A 7,953-nucleotide genomic window follows, 5' to 3' on the forward strand; every position below is an offset into this window, starting at 1 on the left:
AAACTGGACTTTGGGGACAAGTGTACTTGGATCCGGGCCCGGGTCCCTGATGTGAAAGCACCCTTAATCTTAAAGCAAAGTATTGGACAAATAAACATTTTGACCTGTTGATGGCGACATACTTGCAAACCTCCAGGATTTTACCGGGAGACCCACTTTTTCATCGCCGTCTCTCGGTTTTCTCCCAGGGTCACAATTCTCCAGTATTTCTCCCAATTTAAACCTGCAGTAGGCAGAATATTTTTGGTATCATTGGGCAAACATTCCATAATAACCTTTCAGCATATTGTAATTCAAGTGTTCTGAGAGATAACTAGACTTCTGCTCCTCCTCATGGCTCTGTTTTCAGGCTTTAGAACATCTAGCCCGTGACGGGAGACTTTGACCAATCACAGGTCGTTTCATTGAGAGAGCATTCCTATTGGCTGTGCTCTGTCATGTGACCGCTACTTGGCGTTCCTTCACCAGATTTAACAATTGCCACGGCGTCACAAACTTTCTCATTTTACAGCTAAACCGTGCACTACAAGATGATTCTGAGAACATCTAAGGAGAGAAATAGGCATTAACGTAACAGAATATTGATTCATATTTGATCAGTGCTGCCTAGTTTGACCGTTTGATCAGAGTTTGCGAGTGATTGACAGCCGGCTCAAATAGACAGCAGCTGGACAGCAGACCTCAGATCAGCTCTTACTGCTTGTTTTCCTCCGGTCTGTGAGATCTTGCAGATGCCGTTCGGAGCACCGGAGGACACAGAGGGACATGATTTTTTTCAGGTTACCTGTTTCATGTACTACTGTTACAATATAACTTGTTTTAATCATACTGTATTTGCTCTAATCTCGCCTATTTCAGCTTTAAGGCAAATTTTCACACCTTTTTTCCTTTTCGTTATCTGAAACTGTTTCTGTCTCTGTACAGCGTGTATGAGCTCTACTGACGGCCAATTATTCTGTATTCTTTCCTGAGAATGAAAAGTATTTCTACATATAATTAAAAGTAGGCCTACTATAAAATGCTGCTGTAGTGTACTTATTATTTTGCTATTTTCATTCTTTAATAGTCACCAGAATGCAGGTAACAAATCTCTGAAACTCAAGTTTTTTTTACCCCTGCTTTGGTTTCAAAATCCGAGATGTCATCTAGAACTCTAAAGCAATTGTGTATAGTTTTCACTGTTTTCTGACTTGTTGTTGACAAAAAATGTATCACTTAATAAAAGAAGAATCTACAGCAGCGCTTTGGAGTTAAATGCTAACGTCAGTATGCTAACGTCAGTATGCTAACATGCTGATGTTTCGCAGGTATAATGTTTAGCATGTTCATCATCTTAGTTTGGCATGTTAACATAATCACAGCTGAGGCTGATGGGAATGTCATTACTTTTGCAGCCATTTAGTCATAAACCAAAGTAATGGACAAATGAAAATGTTGACGTGATGATGGCGCTAGATGAAAAGTCAGAGAATCTGAGAAACATGAATATCTTTACCAAATGTCATGGCAATCCATGCAACAGTAGGATTCATCCTCTGGGGACCATGACCTCCAGAGGAAAGATCAGGGGATCACCAAAGTCACTAGAATTCATCCTCTATCTGTACAAAAAGTCATCGCATCCATCCAGTAGTTGAGATATTTCAGTCTGGATCTAAGTGGTAGACAGACACCCACATTCCTCCCCTAAATAACCCGATGCTGTTCCTTCCTGCAGACCACCTTGCTTTAAATGAACACACTTCATTAACTTCACCAGCTCTCTCTAGCCACAATCTGTCAAACAGCCACATATCTGGGGAATGAGCCTTCTCGTCTGGTTACGCTGGCATTACGCAGACTCTTTAAAATGGTGACATCATCAGACATCAGCTGTTGCTATGACTGAGTAGGGTAACTCCTGTCTGACCTGAATCTCTGGGAAAAATAGTACAGGACCCAAATCTATGGAGCTTTTTAACATCAAGGGAAATGTCAAATGCTTCCACATACAAACAACAAATTCTGGCCTCCAAAGACACAAAAATGGCATTAAAATCTCACAGTGCCACTTTGTGAAATTGATTTATTGTCTGTGTTTTGAGACCCTGGATACGCTGTGTCACATTTATTTATAGTTGCAACACTTAAATTCATTTCTTCAATTCAGTTTATCCCCAAATTACTGAGCACTGTTCAATTAACTCATATTTTGTGATATTAGATTAAACTATTAAATCATTAGTACCATTTGAAAATGATTTAAAAGTCAATGGCATGTCAGAAGAATATCAGATTGTCTTAACTGCTGAACAATTAATTGACCAACAAAATCATATTTTTGATAATCAATTAACCATTTCAGTTATTAATCAAGCAAAAGTGCCAAACTTTCTCTGGTTCTAGAAACGTTGTATATCATTGTAAACTGAATATCTTTGGGTTTTGGACTGTTGGTCGGACAAAGCAAGCAATTTGAAGAGGTCACATTGAGCTCGGAGAGCTTGTGAAGGACATTTTTATTATGAAAAATTAAAATGAGTGTTTGTCGCAGCCCTAAAACAAACGTCCAGTTCACTTCAGATTAGGGAGTATTACACAGAGAACAAGACATCATGAATCCAACCAGGCCACCAACATCTATGGACAAACCAAATTCATGTTTAACAGCTGACCTTTACCCTCTAATGAGATAAAAGATGCACAATGCAAGTCTGAAGTCAATATCTACAAATAAAGTTTAATAAATACCTCTGAGCAGACAAAATGCCTGTAAGCCCACATGGGGTCAAAGCCGCAGTATGTTTCCATGACACCAAACAACACATTCAGTGCTCTGGTTGTTTAGTCTGAGAGACGCTGCTGCCATTAGTGCTTAATGTCTGACTTTAAGAGAGTGATGTGTTCAGGCTCTTTGAATATGCCGCTGTCATTCTCAATGTCTGGCTTATGTACGGATTACTGCTTTATCATTCTTGTTTGTTTCGTTCAGTCCAAAACAGACAAGGTGACGTCAACTGTTCAACTCTCATGCAAAACATTGTAAAATATGACCAGGGGATTTAGTATCTCGTACAACTGGTGTGAGCTAAAAGTATTCAAAAGGTACATTTTTCTGGGGTCTAGTGAGAAACTTTTGTTTTAAGTTGGTGCTTAGTAACATTTACTCAAGTACTATGATGAAGTAAACATTTGAGGTATCTGTACTTGACTTGTGTATTTCCATTTTATGACACTTTATAGTTCTATTTTACCACATTTCAGAGGAAAACAGTGCACTTCACTACATCCTGTATATCTGACAGACATATTTACTTTACAAATTAAGATTCTACATACAAAACTTATGAAAAACGTATTAAATATAATGCATTGTTAGAAATTAAACTACCCACCAGTATAAACTTGAGCTTAAATGATTAGTCATCGCTAAGTTGACTAATCAGTTATCAAAATATGCATCAGCAACTGATTAATCATAACACATTTTTCATTTATTCTTTGCCAAACATTTCATGATTTCAGCTTCTCAATTGTGATTTTGCCTTTTCTTGTCTTAAATTACAGTGAACTGAATAATTTTGAGGTTTGGACTGTTTTGACATTTGAAGGGGAAGCAATCTGTTTTATTATGATGGGTATTTCTCACCATATCTATATAATATACTTTATTTTACTTTTTACAAACCAAAAACTAAATTAATTGATAAAGTAAATAACCAGCAAAACGATCATTAGTTGCAGCCACACATAAAATAGTTAAAAATGAGCTTCACCGCCCAACTGCAAGAGTTAAATGCTGCTTAAATATTAACGGAACACACACACTACTTTTACTTTTGACAATAAGTATATTTTTCTCATAATACGTACATACTTTTACTTATTGTAATGAGAGGATACACATGAGGTGTTGAAACACTGAATGTAAACAGAAAATATGCTTGTTTATATAAGAAAACTCCACAAGGCCCTATTGAGTTACTCTCAAATCTAAGAAAGCATTATTTTAAAAGACTTAAGTCTCCATCAGGTCCAAACATGGTTTGTGTATTAGAGGACACACAGTACTGTCACCATTTCCGTAGTTTCACCTGACAGGAAAGCAGAAGGACAAGATGAATTCTTCAGACAGAAGTTCATTAATTTTCCATCTGCTTTCCTGTCAGCGGTCAGGACACACAACACACACAACACAACACAACACAACACAACACAACACAACACAACACAACACAACACAACACAACACAACACAACACAAGGACAACTTATATCACAGGTTGTTGTGAGTACTGAAGAGGACTTTCCACTGTGTTCTTGTTAGTAGTCCAGCTCCACAGGTAACAGAACCCCATCTTTTCTATCCACCTTGTGCATCAGTGCAGGTGTCAACTGTACCGTAATACTAAGTCTAATAAACGCATGGACCAGGTGCTCCAAAAAGCACAGTAGGTCTAAGTGGTTTATGTACAATGAGCTGAGCCAAACAACATTCAACATCCTCCCACAGAGAGGACAACAGTGGAACATCTCTGTGGAGATTCATTTAGCAACATGGAGCTGAGACAGACTGTGTCAACTATTCCACTCAGCAGTGGTCCATAAGTGAGTGCTGGAAAGAAGATGCAAATGTTTATCCCATCTTCATGTCAGCACAACAAGTCCTCACAGTTACACAACAACATGCACTGCTTGCTTGTCCTCCATGTCCTCCAGAACGAGACACACCAGCATTTTCTTACAAATAACAATTTCAGAAATGAAACTGTTTTATGAGTTGACATCGCTATGGTTAAAGTTTGGTTAGGCACACAGACTACTTGGTCAAGCTCAGGAAAGATGTTTTAAAGAGGTGCTGATTCAGTTTTGTAGTCATTATGGAGGCTGTTGACACAAACTACATCCTCCATAATGACTGTAATGTTGAATCAACACCTCTCTAAAATAGTTTAAAGGGACTATTTGTAACTTTTTACACATATAAATCTACCGGGTCAGTTTCCCATGCGCGCACTCGCGTATGCACGCACTCGCGTGTGGCTATGCTGTTCAGACAAGACTCCAACACAAACTACACGGAAGCACCAAAACCTCAAAGTTCTATCTAGTGAAGCCCGTCTGTTAAACAGTGTCAACTCTTCCTGCTCCAGCCCCCCGACTGCAGCCAGAAGACACAGGGGAGACCGCAGCTTTGGTCTCCAGGGCCGGAGTCTCTGCTGTACTCTGCTCCTCTGCTCCTCTGCCTGCCTTCACTCACACACCGCGCTCCTTCTTGCTTTCCACTCTTACATGCATGCGCGCACACTACACACTGCAGAAGAGTTAGTTTAACTCTGAGAATATCTAGTGAATGTACAGTGGACGTTTGAGCAGAAATAAATACTGCAGCTCCTCCAGACCAACAGAGGTTTCCTGTGTCTTGTGAAGTGACGGGGCTCCGCAGAGAGAAACGTTATCGTCTCCGACCAAAACTCCGGCGTCTCCCCTGTTCCAGGAAACTGCTGAGGCAGGAAAAGCCAACACTAGTATCAGCATTGATTCATGGAGAGACCTTCGTCTGGTCAGCTAACATTACTGCCAAGCAGCTGAAATATAGAGTGATATTGTGCTTTTAGCTGACGTGTGTCTCCTCACTGTTTTGATGCTCGTTCATGTCTATGTAGAGCGAGCACAAGCGCGAGCAACAGGACGCTGACTTTCGTTGACTTAACAGCCACAGGTGTCGCTGTTAACAAGACATTCTGAATCTTACAAACAGTCCCTTTAAACAAAAAATTATATTATAACCTTTACAAAAAAAGGTAGTATTGGTTCATTTGTGCGCATAAGATAGCTAAGTGTATTTACACAGCGCACCCTGCTGCTAGCTAGCTAGCTTTCTCTCTATGGCCACTCCTGGCCTCCGTAGAAACAGACTCAACAGCGGCAAAAATGAACTTAGCTTGGTGGTGAAGTGAGGAAGTCTCCATCTCAGCGAAGAATAATCCCCCCAGGAGTCCATCCCAGCCACAACCAACACGTGCAGGAAAATACGCTTTAAAGTGCGAGTTTGAGGCAGCAGCTAGGCTACTAGCTAGCTAACTCTGTTATGCTAAGGCAGCTAGCTAACTATACTAGAAACAGACTGAGAGAACACCGAGGCTGTGGCGCACAAACTTGGTTATTCCGTCTTCAAAACGGTCCTTCAGGGATGTTGAACTGTTGGCAGCTAGTTGAGCTTTCTTATGAAATATTATATTTAAAGTAGCGGCCGTTACACGCTCCTCAGGTGAGTTTAACCAGGTAACCATAGGGTAACAGTCCAGCAACAGGTGGGACTCGAGGTTTCCTCTTCTTTGGATTCAGCCGACTAGACGATGCACCGGCGTGTTGCTGCCCCCTACTGACTCTTTAGAGCCTACTGACTCTTTAAAGCCTACTGACTCTTTAAAGCCTACTGACTCTTTAGAGCCTACTGACTCTTTAAAGCCACCGTGTTGTTATTCTTTTGTAATCATTGCTCATTTTTCTCTAAATACCTCTGCTAAGACCAAAGGCCAAGGACGGAGGTAATGTTTTCACCGGCGTTGGTTTGTTGGTTTGTTGGTTTGTCCGTATGGATGATTACTACAATCTGCGTTTTTTCACATTAAACTCTGTGAAATCCCAGTTGAGTTGGACCAAAGCACACTTGGTGATTGTTGGAAAGAGTAAGGACGACAGTTTAGGTGAGTTTTACTTTGTTTCTGTCCAGTTTCAATGAAGTGTTTTACGATGCTCCGCTACGTACAGCTGATCTCAACATAAACAAAGATACAGGTGGATGATGGCGCAAGCTGAACGGAGAGGGGGGGGGGGGTATGCGCTCTCCGAGGGGCCATTCTAGTTTCATTATAAAGCACATTGTATTGCATTGGATTTGATCAAATGTTATAAATGATAATGATTCATTATGTAAATAATATAAATCTATAAATAATAGATATAAATATAAAGAGATTTGGGCTGCACAGGGTTGCAAGAAAAGTTTTCTTTTACTTTCTTTATCAAAAGAGTTCATGAGAAAAACACATTTTCCATCTCATCACCCGACCACATCCTGTAAAGGTAACCTCTATTCTGTCAGCTCACTTCCTCCACACTTTGTGACTCACTAAGACTCACATCTAAGAATATAAAAGAGGAATAGAATTATTCTCTTTTAATGAAAAGGTTCTGTTCATGTATTATACAACATGTCCTGTCTTGTTGACGGAAACAAATTAAACCTTATTTTTAAATGTGGAGAGCACTCGGTGGGCTGTGGACAATGCACAGCGTTGTTTTGAGGGTCAAACTGCCCACTTTGTTCTTTTTATGAAGAAGTTCACTTCCAGTAATCGAAGGTCTTTAATGTATTTGTCTGAAAATGCAGATTACTCTAAATGACACTGCCCATTTAAGTACAATGAACCTGTTTCCCTGGTTTTCATTTTTAGTTTACTGTGTAAATACATCAAGAGCAACAAGGCCATTCATTAAGGGAACCATAGCGCCCTCCAGTGAGCAAAGGTGGGAAGTAACTGTACTAGTATTGTATTTCACTACACATTGTGAGGCACTTGCACTTTATTCACAAGGTTTATTCAGAGATTATCCAATAATTCACAAAACCAGCAAAGATGAGAGAAAATTCCCCAAAAATAAGTATACCTTTGTGTAGCATAGCTCTTCTTTCCAACCCTCACACTTCTCTTGTGACCCTTACGAGGGGCCCGGCCCCTAGGTTGAGAACCAATAACTACCTGAATGTATATAAAGTAGTTCAAACTAGCTCCACCTCAAGCAGCTACAACAGTAAAATACTACTTATGCTTCAGTATTCATAATCTAATGATGTTTTATATGAATATATCAGTCTCAGGGGCCATGTATAAGCAGAATGAGTACTTTTTAAATTGCTGTACTGGCACTTTTACTTCAGTAAAGTACTTCTGAGTACATAAAGCGTTT

The sequence above is a fragment of the Sebastes fasciatus genome, chromosome 19, assembly GCF_043250625.1.
Source record: "Sebastes fasciatus isolate fSebFas1 chromosome 19, fSebFas1.pri, whole genome shotgun sequence".
NCBI lineage: Eukaryota > Metazoa > Chordata > Actinopteri > Perciformes > Sebastidae > Sebastes > Sebastes fasciatus.